This window comes from Pieris napi, chromosome 18 (assembly GCF_905475465.1).
Source record: "Pieris napi chromosome 18, ilPieNapi1.2, whole genome shotgun sequence".
In the NCBI taxonomy this organism is placed as follows: domain Eukaryota; kingdom Metazoa; phylum Arthropoda; class Insecta; order Lepidoptera; family Pieridae; genus Pieris; species Pieris napi.
The window spans coordinates 10,455,189-10,468,763 of NC_062251.1; positions in this window are offsets into that span (position 1 = coordinate 10,455,189).

Consider the following 13,575-nt stretch of genomic DNA (forward strand, 5'->3'; position numbering starts at 1 on the left):
GAAACTTTCCTTCATTGTAGATTTTTAATATTCGACAGTAAGACCCAAGAATTAAATTTGTTAGGATATCCTTTCCATTTAACTAATACTTCCTTTCTAATACCGCTTTTACGTGATCTGATGATTTTATCAATTTTATATTCGGAAGTGGGGGAAAAAGTTATTTTTTGTAATTCTTTTTCATAAAAAGTTCCTGTTATTGATTCATTTTCTAAGTCGTTTAAAGTGTATACAACCCACGGGGAACGATCTATAATCGAAGTAATGATAAAAATTTCATTACTCCAATTACTTTCATAACCTTTTTGAAAAACATGTTTGTATTTTGTAATTCTTACATAGTCACCAACGTTAAACTTAGGTACTTTGTTTAAACTTGAAATATAAGTCTTTTCATCATAATATAAATTCCGCCAAACTTCCATAATGTTTTCCATTTTAACATCACATGGTCTCATCTTGATACTAGAGTGCACACTGTGATTATAAGAACTAACCAAATCTTGTAAAATATCTGTATAGCGATAAGTATTCTTATGTGTAAAATAACGCCACATTTTCATTTTCAATGTTCTCTGAAATCGTTCTACTATACTTGCCTTTATATCTGGATTATTTGTAGTGTAATAATTTATATTTTTACGTTTTAAATATGTTTGGACATCCTTAGATACAAATTCCGTACCCTTATCTGATTGAATATGTCTAGGAACAGTTTTAGCTTCATCAAAGATGCTAGTAAAACACGTTTTTATTGTGCATGAATCCTTCTTTTTCATTGCTCTAACATAAGCATACTTACTAAAGGCATCAATAACACACAAAATATATTTATATCCATCATTATATTGCATGTAAGTTCTTAAATCACTTAAATCAGCTTGCCACAATTCATTAATATTTGATAAAATATATTTATTACGCGGGAATTTTTTTATAACCGGTTTATGTAATGTATATGTTTCTTGAGAATGCAACCATTTCGAAACGTCACTTTTTGAGATTTTTCCATTCATTGCCTTTGTTAACTTATTGACACTGCTGTAACCAGCTGGATGTGAAATATCATAATAGATGCGATGTAACTCTAATACGGGGTCCATTTCTCCCAATCACTTTTGTTTTTCTATTTATTGATGTGTTTAGATTGTGTTGGGGTTGAAGAAACCTCAGTTTGTGATTCTTGAATCAATGTTTTATCTTTACTATTAAGCTCAGATATATATTTGATTCTTTTCAGATTACCAATATATGTTAGCGGTGTATTTATATCATTTAAAAACTTGGCGAATATTTCCCAACCGATTGGATCGGATCTCTTCGAGGGTCTTAAGATGTCATTCACTAAATCTATAATATTACTCCCTGGTATCTCTTGTCCACTAATGGCAACTGTTCCATTTTTATTCCATTGCAATTGATCTGTTTTATTTAATATTGTATCCATCAATAATTCACCCCTCCTCATATAAGTTTTAGGAATTAATTTTAATATTTATTTTGGTGATAACCCATATGTGATGTCTTCACCCGTTGGGGGTTGTTTAACATTTAGCATTTTTTCATTTTCACTAGTAGTTATATTATTGATGTTACGGTTTTTGTTAGTATTATCATTTATTACCTTTTCAGTTATTGTTATTTCTTGAGGTTGACGTTCTTCCATGGAGTAATGTAAGTATCTTTGTAAAATTTGTAGATAAAGCGCCCATTTTTCGCGATCATCCAATTTACTTGATATAATTTTTTCCATTTCTAAATCCAATCTACTTTGCGGTGTTGCTTTATTTTCATTCTGATGTTTCAGTTTATGTTTTTATTTTTATAATATGAATTACGAAAATTATGAAAAATGACTGCAAACTCAATTGATTCCTAATATACCAAATAATTCATTTGTCGACAACGCTTCTTACCATAATAATCAATTTGACCTCGCGCCTACATCAAACTCAAAAAAGGCGGATATGCAAGCCTGGCTCTCCGAAAGAGGGATTGAATTTGAACCAATTTTTTTGAAACCGCAGTTATACAAATTGATAAAAGCTAATAAAAAAACGTTGAAAACATTTTCAATTGACAAAATTATGGCCGAACATGGTCACGACATCCTGAGACTCCCTCCCGTACCACCCAGACCTCAATCCGATCGAGATGGCATGGTCCAGCATTAAGCAGTACGTTGGTAGTAAAAATATCAAGTGGAATAGAAATAAAGCCATTGAACTAGTGACAAAGTTAATTTAATGGGAGCACAAGAGTGGGAGGCTTTGTGTAATAAAGTGAAAGCCGTAGAATAGGAAAACTCAAAAAGCGATCACGTTATTGACACGTTTTACGGAACAGTTTATTATTATATTAAGTTAAAACTCTTAATGTCTTAAGCCTTGTATCTTCCTTTTTTTTTTTATAGCTGCTAGTTTAGTGTTAAATTTTGTGCTGTCATGTTTTGTCTTGTTTTACTTTGTGTTGTATTTTTTATCAGTGAAACTTTTTTTGTGGATATGTCCAATGTGTCTATTTATTTTATGTTTCACATTTATTTTATTTTTACTGTATAGAGATGTATCTGTTTAGTTTCCTTAATAAATAAATATTCGTGTCAGTGACGATGATAGCTCGGACAGTGACGATAGTCAAGATGACGTCGAAGATTGTGAAATCTCAGACGATGACGAAATGCCGTCTACGTGTGCCTCCGTAATCGGAAATAAAGTGTACAAAGATGATTTAATGGAGGGAATAGTGCCTCTGCCACACGACTAGAATGTGAAATAAATTACTTACTTAAATATACATCATTTTATCTATTTTAAGTACTTATAATTTAAGATATTAATAATATAAATCATCTATTTATTAAATTACCTCAAGTATAACAAACTTGTATTTATTGTGAAACCCACCGAATATTGTTGAATAAAGTATAAAGTATCACAGAGCAAGCCGTTTCTATGATTGGCTAGTGTCTCCGCAGGAAATATTGAAGACAATTGTAAGACATACAATAGAAGTGTTATTTATATTCTAATTATTAAATACAATAAGTAGGGGAGACCGGGTACAAAAGTAACGGCGGGTCGAAAGTAACAAATGCTCTCTAGATTCATCCAATGGGCGAAAACTTCGCCGCCGTCAGGCGATAGCTGAGAGTGCCCCCCTCACTTGTAGTTAGTCGCCGCGTACTCCAGGTTGTGTGAGAGGATACTACGTGTTTTTACAAACCAAAACTAAGTTTTTCGATATTTTGTTATTTAATGTTTACATAGTCGTAAAAGGATGGTAGTAATCTGAATGTTTGCAGATCTATTTTTGATTAGATTGATTGTCATTGTTTAAATTTGTTTTTGTTTAGCACGTTCCGTTTTTAAGTTATATTTCATGTTTCAACAAAAATGAGGAAGGGTACAAAAGTAACATAGTCCTATGGGTACACAAGTAACAAACAAACCTAGCAAGATTGTTGCTCAAAAATGAACTAAACAAGTAGGTGCAGTAACCTCAGAACGTGGAAGATTAGGAATTGTTGCTGTTGCCATTAATGCTCAAGGAGGACACATACCTCCTTTTTCGTATTCCCATTTAAACAATTCCAAGACCACATGATTCTTGAGGGTCCTGTTGGTTGTGCCGGAGCTGGCAATGCTAGTGGATGGATGCAGAATGCAGAACTTTTACTTTTTAAATAAATAATTGTTGATTAAACATATAATATTGTATTAATTACCAACCTCTTCGTCTTGTTACTTTCGACCTGCCTACGTGGTCGAAAGTAACAACTGATGATTTTTTTTTAACTCTCTGTTATTCATATAAAACACACCATAGTAAAAAAAATCGAGCTGCTAGTGTAAAGAACATAAACTGAATTTATATATGGTTATATTAACACGTTCAAAGTATTTACAATATTGAATGTATTATAAAAGTGCTGCCGGCCGCCGGTTAATGGGTTAATTATTCAAAATCTCGCGAGATGGCTGTGTGTTTATTCCTTCGCCTCTATTTAATAAAAAAACGTTACGTTTGTTTGTTACGGCCTAAAGAAAAGATTTGAAAGCGTCGAACAAATTTATTAGTCGGCTGCTGCGACCATTTTTGATCCAAGATTTAAAAAAAAACATTTTACTGACCATCTCGCCTGTTCTCGAGCAATAAATAGAATAAACGCTTCAATTTTAGATATTACTCGGTAACTTCCACAAAATAACAGTGAAGAAGTCGACGCAATAGAAGGGACTGATAATATGAAAAAAGGAATTTGGGATTTTCATAAGTTGCTTGTGAAAAAGCAGCTCTATATGTAATGCACATGCACAAGAAAGTCAAGACTTGAACGAAGAATTTTAACACTATTTATCGCAGGCAGTTGTGCACCTAAAGTATGATCCTACACTTTACTGGCAAGAACAAAAAAACTCTATTTATGACCACGTTCACTCAATAGCCATGATAATTATATATGAGTATCGTGGGATCGGCTAAAATGGCGGTGGGCTGGACACCTCACCTAACTTTTATTTGTTTATAAAAGTGACATTAGGAATACATTTAATCCAGAGATAATATGACGGAATAAGGTGCTACGAACAGCAGCTCGCATCTACGCTGTCGACTTTGCGGTAATGTATCGATATGCCTCTTGGCTACGAACGAAGCGTTTTCGACAATACAATTACGCAAAAGCGGTAGTGTATGTAGAATACTTTTCGACACCAATATGGCTAGACCCCCAGGACCATCGGGCCAGAGAAAAAGAGGCAGGCCAAATGCACGCTGGACAGACGACGTTATAAAGATAGCCGGCACGCTCTGGATGCGAGTAGCCGAAGACAGGGAAAAATTGTCATCTTTGGAGGAGGCCTTTACCCTCCGCTGAGAGGGGTTCTTGCACCTATAAATATAAAAGCACCTGTAGAAAAGAAATTAATAAAGTACCTATCTAATCATGCACACTAATGTATATTTTTAACTTTTTATTTTAATTTCTCTTTTTTTCTTTTTAGTAAACCTATCTTATTTTATATATATTTTAGCAAGAAATAAAAGGCTTTTTATTTTTATTATTATTATTATTTATCGTGGGATCATATGTCCCTTGTGAGCGCCTTTTCTCAATTGCCGGAAACATCGCGATTGATGAGCGAAACCGCTTGGATCCCTATAGACTTGATAGACAGTTGTTTTTAAAAAGTTTAGATATTAAGCATTGGGCATAAGTAAGCATAAGCTACATTATCTTCTTAACTTTGTAAATCAATATGGTATTTAAAAAATAAATGTTTTGTTTTATACCTGATCTGATGTTTTGATGTGGTAAAAAAAAATTATCATCAATTACCTGATTTTACTGATAAGAGAGATCGTTAAATTATAATATTATGTATCTTGTTTTTTAATAAAATAGATTTATATTACATTATAAAGATAAATTTGAGAAAAAGATCGATTTTTCAGAAATCGATCTTATTGGCCCCGATGTTTTCGTGGATCGATTTCATTAGGTCACGATTCGAATCGATTTAAAAATCGATGTCTTTCGGAAAGAATCGCCATCCCATAGGATATGCTGTAAAAAAATATCTGTTAACACCACTGGCTGATCCCCAAACTGCAGCGAAGAGACTCTACAATGAAAGCCAAATACGAACAAGAAATGTGGTGGAAAGAGCATTTGAAGGGTGGAAAAGGTTTCCCTGCATAGGCTCACAATTAAGGGTGGCTTTAAAAAATGTACAGCATATCATTGTTAGCACTGCAATATTGCATAATATATGCATAGAAAAGAGGGAATATCTGCCAAAAGACGACTGAAATTACACACTTCACCTTCCGATAGAAGAGCAGAGCTTTCCCGGAGACTGCCAATGAACAAGAGTACAGACTACAGATTATACAAACCTATTTTGCATCATTACTAGCTATAGAACCGCGGCAGCAAATAATTAAGTATATTAATAAATAATATCAACTCCTAATTCATTATGTATTTTATTTTATTGACCATTCAAATCCGTAACCATTGGTCGAAACGAAATATCTAACCAACCGATTCTGAGCGGTTAAACAATATGGCGAATGTTTAGCCAGTCAGTCCTGTCAGCTGATATTGCATAATTATTTCTTCGTTGTAGTTATAAATTTCAAATCTAATATGGATTTTAACGTGGCAAGACACTTTGACGAGTCAGAAAGTTCGTCAGATGAAGATGTTGTTATGCAGTACGTAACTACGTACGTACTGTTATACCCTTAGCATGTAAGAGATATGGCTAACCTCTTGACTATCTAATGTGCTAAGTAATCAAAAGGAAAGCATATAAGCATACCAAGTCAGTCGTTTGTCAGCGTCCATCAAGGTTACACCTCTGTTTTTTTTTATTACTAATTCTAAATAAATCATTTTGTTTTTTTTTAAAGATTATTTTAAGTATCCGTATAACATTAAATGGTGGCAGCGGTGGGATACGAAAATCCCTCTACCGGGTAGAGTTTAGAGGTTTGTCCGGCGTAGAGCTCTGAACGTAGCTTACTAACCGCCACCTTTGGATTGGATCTGTCGCTTCCAGTCATAGTGAAAGCTATGGTGGAGGCTGACAGTGACGGCCCGTGAAACACTTTCTAAGCGTTCTGTGAGGTAGTCGTTAGACTTGAAGAGAATGCGGAGAGGGTTCGGGAGTGTTACCCAGACGCCGACCCTCAACGCTCAAAAAGGCCTGGAAGACGACGACGCGATTACGCACGTACTCCACTGTGACCTTAGCACAGAATTGCGCAACTCAGAAATTGGGCTCACACAGCAGACGCTTATGACGGAGGCACGGATTAAGGGAAACTGTTACCGCGCCTCCCGTCCATACTGAACAGTTGGGGCTGTTGGGTTTTGGCGGGGAGGTGTCCATTGACCCATACGGACTGACTCCCACACTCCCTGCGCCACTTTTAAATCGTTGCCCCGGCGCGGAGGTCAGTAAATTGATTTCCAAACAATAAAAAAAAGCATCTCGTAAAAATAAGCCTACTGCATTTAAACGAGCTCCAGAAGAATTTGCTGCCAGCGAAGTTCGGCGTTTATAAATTGATAATTAGCGGGCCTTAAACGAAGCTGACCGATTTAAGCTTGAAACAGATAAACTTACTGTTGTAAGGAGGAGGAGGTGAGAATTGTTGAAATAAGGGAGCTTAATAAAAACCTTAAAAATTCTGATAGAAAAATTGAGCACAGAAATGACTAGGTATTTATTTACTTTATCGGTTGAGCATGACATGAGATGCGCGTTGAGTGAAACCGAACCTAATATTGTCAAACTTGCGAATGCAAAGCAATTTCAACCTTCACCCTAGTTAACTCCAAGATTTATACGTATATATTACTTTACTAGTTACCTAAACGGTTAATTTCATACATAATAAACATATTTTCGTTCAAATTTGTGTGGTTTTAATTATTTTAAAATTTAAATTAGCTAGGGGTAAACTCAATTCCCATACTTGTTTACAGGGGTAGTGACATTGAAAAGGTTAGGAATCACTGCTCTACCCGAATACGACTTCGAAGATCCGTATGCTATTATCTCGTGTGTGTTTTGTGTTATAATTGAACACATAATTTTATTGGCCTGTTAAGTGAGTGCAGTGAAGTGCTACAAGATATATATCTCAGTGAGTTATGCTCTTCAAGGTCACTGCGATCATCGTTGCGCTGTAAGTCCCAAACATATATCAGAGCTCAGAGTTAGGTAGTCTAGAGTTAGTGACGGTGTATTCTTTTCATATTTATATTTGCGACTCGTTCATTTCTATAGGTATCTATTTTGTGTAAAATTATATGTCTAAAAACCGAAGATAGTAGTTCCGGAATTGTCAGAAATTGATTTAAACATTTTACTCAAATTCATTACCACATTCGATGGGTCACGTGAAAAGTTAGGTCCATTCTTAACAAATTGCCAAAATGCGATTAGTATGGCCACACTATCGCAAACCGATGTCCTTTTAAAATTTATTCTGAGTAGGCTGGAAAGGCAGAATTGGCGTGTTCAATTAGAGGATTTAATAAATGGTCTCAACTTGAGGATTTCTTGAAAGCCCAGTTCGGCGATAAAAAACATTATTCATATCTTTTAGAAGACTTACAAGACTAAAAACAATCCATAAATGAAACTGTACGATTTACAACCGTACAGGTATTTGCAATGTAAATGACACCATGCAATATGATTTGCTTGTGTGTTCATTTTTATTATATTCACTTAAGTTAGTTCGCATTTAGACCTCGTACCGGGCGCGACTCTTAATCTCATCTCACCCCACTAGTTTAGTCCATTGCTCATAAAATAAATAATTATCCCTTTAAATATCTTAATAATTTATCCCAACCCCGAACAGAAACTATCAGCCAATATTCCTTCAAGTTAGAATCGTGTCTATCAAAATTACTAGCTGAAATTAATATTTCAATACCTACGAAAAAAAAGACGAACTCGTAGCAGCGCTGCAAGATCTCGCATTAAATATTATCAAGACTGGCCTTCAGCCACGACTTTCCACTATAGTTAGATGTAAAGAGCCATCGACACTTTCTGAGGGAATTGCTTTCGCAATATCCGAGGAAAACATATTAGGTATAACATATAGAAACCATAACAACATAATAAAACGTTACGTGACCACCTAGTCACCTAACAAATAAAGAGCTACCTACAATTGAAAAACTGAGAAAAATGCTGCAGGAAGACAAACATTTTGAAGGATCCGAAACTAGTCTTAGGAGAATAGTTAAGAATTTAGGTTTTAGCTGAAAATAATCGAAAAATTCTCATTGAAACCTCTAATATTAGACTAAAACGGATTGATCATCTGGAAAAAATAAAAAAATATCGCCGAGATGGCCGTTCCATAATTTATACAGATGAATCATATGTTGATTCGTCACACACGAACCCCTAAGCCGTGTCGGATGGTTCTACCAAAGGAGCTAAAAAGCCGATATCTAAAGGGCAACGCGTCGTCATCGTTCACGCAGGATCAGAAGCAGGCTTTGTCCCGAATGGATTGCTCACATCTAAAGCTGGCTCCAAATCAGGCGACTACCACGATAATATGAATTACGAAAATTATGAAAAATGACTGCAAACTCAATAGATTCCTAATATACCAAATAATTCATTTGTCGTGGTCGACAACGCTTCTTACCATAATAAGCAATTTGACCTCGCGCCTACATCAAACTCAAAAAAGGCGGATATGCAATAGGCTGGAGCGTGCTTGTATGGAGGTTTTTTTTTTTCGAATTTCAAAAAGGCGGTGTACGGAATCGGTGCTCCGGTACAAACATATTAAGCACAGAAAATTTGGATTCAATATCTTAACTGCAAATTGTGCCCCAAAGCCCTTGAAATATACACAAATTTTCGAAAAAGAGGGTAGTGCAACAACTTGTCTCGTATCAATTCTAAAAGTAAAATATGCATTTTCTCACTTAGTATTGATTAACGATGAACACAACCACAGAATAATTGCGAAAGAAACATAAAAGAATATTTACCCACGAAATATCGTTGACAATTTAATAAAATATCGCGAAATTTTGTAATTTTTTGTTTCTGCTACGCGCCGAGGTAGACTTCGCGATGACCTGCTGTGACCAATGAAAATGCATTAGTGACCTATTTCAGTTGAAGGCGAGAGCACGGAGGAGCTGCTATTGTGTCTGATGCATTACAAGATATCGGCTTAGTGACTGAAGATGATTGCAAGAATGTTTTCGATCGTAGTAAGATCCGCCGAGCCCGTACCCAAACTAGGAACTCACAGATTTCCCCTCAGCTCGACCTAGGACAGTCCATTTGTATCTCGTTTGACGGATGAAAGGATAAAACGATAGTCATGGAAGGCAATCGCAGAAGATTTGTAGTAGAGGAACACATCACTCTGTTAAAAGAAACTGGGTCGCAATACATTGGCCACATTATTTGCAAGGTTAGCGGTGCTAAAACTATTGCCAACAAACTGTTAGCTTATTTTGTAGCGAAATCGATCGATTTAACTACAATCACAGCCATCGGATGCGACGGTACTGCCGTTGATACTGGGATTCATTCAGGTATTATACGGCTTTTAGAAAAAATATTTAAACGACCGCTGCAGTGGCTAGTGTGCCAGTTACAAGCAAATCAATTAAGCTTGTGTCACCTGCAAAATTGCCTCCCAGTAGATGATTTTGTACCAATAAACCTGTTACCTGCCTGATATCACAAGAACTCGTGGGTATATAAACGCAGATCACCTATATTTGTTGGAAATATGTCAGGCTATTAATGCAAGAAATTGTGATGAAAACTTGGCTATGAAGTCTCCAGGAAAAATCTGTCATTCGCGTTGGATGACGACAGCCAACTCAATTCTCAGGCTGTACATTTCCACCAAGAATCCGACTGAAAAACAGATGACTGTGACTGAATTCGTCTTGAAGGTTTACGCCCCAATGTGGTTCCATATAAAAACTAAACCTTTGTGTGTTTACGGGGCAAAACACCTACACGAGACAATTAAATTGACTCGGTATCTTCCAACGCACTTAAAGAAAATTGTCGACCCCGTGATACAAAGGAATTGCTATTTCGGTCACTGCGAAAGAGTAGCCACATCCGAGAACTAGCTCTCAGGCGGATCGTGATTATCAGGGAAAAAACGTCGATCTTCGCTCCTATCAGAGTCTTCAAGGTGCCAAGCTTGAACTTCAACGCAGAGCATATGACCTGATTGAATGGGACAAAGTTTCTGAACCGCCAGTCCTGAAACAAATTAGCAGCGACTTATTGAAGGATGCTATCGCCAACCCAGATATAGTAGAAACTCAAATTTTGACACTCTATCGTCAAATGCCGTGTCACACTTAAGCAAGTGAAAGGTGCATCAAAATTGTGACTGAAGCGTGCTCTGCTGTATGTGGGCCCGAAAGACGGGAAGGATGGATAAAAAATACGTTGAAATCCTGTAAAATCATGCTGATTTTCAATACCTAGGCAGAGTACAGAACTAAGTAATTTTTAGGAAATTTACCCCATTTGCAGTATTTTTCCTAACTTTCCTTGTCTTAATTGTATAAACTATTTGATTTTATGCCTTTATTGGTATTCATATATTAATATTAATAAATAAAATATATAAGAATATTTACAGTTATTTTTTTATTGATTTTAATTTGAACCCCTGTTTTTGGACTTTCATGTTTTTTTCAGTGGCTTTGGGGCACAATTTCTACTGCAAATATCAAAATCCTGTCATAGTATCTTTCGTTCGTATCCCTTTGGAGCACCGATTCCCAACCCAGCCCAAATCACAAGCCCAAAAAAAAATTCACGCTCCACCCTAATATGCAAGCCTGGCTCTCCGAAAAAGGGATTGAATTTGAACAAATTTTTTTGAAACCGCAGTTATACAAACTGATAAAAGCTAATAAAGGTCGATTCACACATATCAGTGAACCCACAGTTCCGACACAGTACCGGCACAGTGCGAAATATTCTTTCATACATTCTCTATGAACGCATCCCCACTTGTCAGTGTCAGTGACGACACAGTGCTTAAAGTGTGACACACACCTTAAAGAAACGTTGAAAACATTTTCAATTGACAAAATTATGGCCGAACATGGTCACGACATCCTGAGACTCCCTCCCGTACCAACCAGACCTCATTCCGATCGAGATGGCATGGTCCAGCATTAAGCAGTACGTTGGTAGTAAAAATATCAAGTGGAATAGAAATAAAGCCATTGAACTAGTGAGAAAGTTAATTTAATGGGAGCACAAGAGTGGGAGGCTTTGTGTAATAAAGTGAAAGCCGTAGAATAGGAAAACTCAAAAAGCGATCACGTTATTGACACGTTTTACGGAACAGTTTATTATTATATTAAGTTAAAACTCTTAATGTCTTAAGCCTTGTATCTTCCTTGTTTTTTTTATAGCTGCTAGTTTAGTGTTAACACGTTAAACGCCAATAGAAAAAAACAAAAATCGTAAAAAAACTTTTTTTGCTGTAATTTGTTTATTATGATAATATATGTATAGAAAATGAGTTTTATTAAATTCTGCCCATGGGTTACATAGTTACAGCCAAATATATAACTGAGGTCACCGGTGCACAAATACAGAAAAGACATTTTCCGTTACCCTGCGGTTTAAAAAAAATCGTAATCATCGTAAAATGACCGTAAAACGGTTTGGGCTTAGGTTGACATAATTATGAACCCTGTATGCATGTTTTGTTATTGCTTTTCTTTCTGACATCTTTTCTCATCAAGTTTTACTGTATTATTTGACAAAATTAAGGCTAAATATTAATATTTCTAAGGGTTGGGTTGTTGTAAGGCGTGCACTTGTGGATTTTCCGAACTTTTTAACACTTTGCAATTTCCTAGTTTTTCTAGATACATTTTATTTTTCAGTAACATTGGTACACAACACAACACACCATACTTTCTGCTAATTTTTGTTTCAAAATAAAGACTGAATTGAGTTAAATATCCAACATTTTTGGAACGAAGTTTTATTTTTGCGTCTTTTTTAAAATCTTTCGATTTTTTCAATGTATAGTACATTAGTCCCAATGCGAAGTATTGCTCTACGGCGCCGTGCCGGTCACATAGTACTTTAAAATCAACAGTGGGTATGGCAGACGGCGAGAAAAAACGGTTTGAATATGTCTTTAGCTTGAGGCCACCGGTGACCCCCATGGCGCTATGATAGAGGAATGATGAGGTCACCGGTGCCCCCATGGCGTTCAACGTGTTAAATTTTGTGCTGTCATGTTTGTCTTGTTTTACTTTGTATTGCCTCTTCCCCTCCGGCGCCGTACAGTTTGGACGTGTTTTTAGTGAATGTGCAGTTTAAATAATCTTTATTTTCATAATTTAAATAAATTTGGTATCAAAAATTATATTACGCTACCCGGCACGCATGAAGCGCGAGAAGCATTAGATTCTCTGTGTGTCTCCATTAAATTCTGTGATCCTGGTACCGTGCCTCTATCAGACAACCGCAGGCCCCTCCACCGGTGCGTTGGCCCCTCCCATTTTACGTTGCCCTGTCCCTCTGTGCGCATACGCAAATCATCTTACGCAATACTGGAAGGGCGGTCGCCAATCAGGACAAGGACACCTGTTGCTAAGACTTCTATCTGTTTCAACGGATATTGAACCTTAGTTTTGAGAAACGCAGTACAAAATGAAAAAATCTTCTCCGACACAAGGAAATGTTCAGTTGGAGCGCGATGCAGGTGATAGCTCAACACAGGAGAGCGATTACGTCAATACTAAATCGCGGCAAAAGCGAAGAGCTGCGCGAGACGAGAAGGACGAGTTCCTCGTTCTAAAAAACGAAATTAGGGAGTGGCTGCGGTCTTTCCAACGTGACCAAAATGCCAGGCTCGACAAATTGCAAGAACAACAGAACAGCCGGCTGGATGCCATGGAAGGTCGGATTGCCGAACTTTCCGCAAAATTGACAACAGCCAATAACACTAGCCAGGACATCGGAAAGTCAGTAGAATTTGTTTCCGAAAAGATCTTTG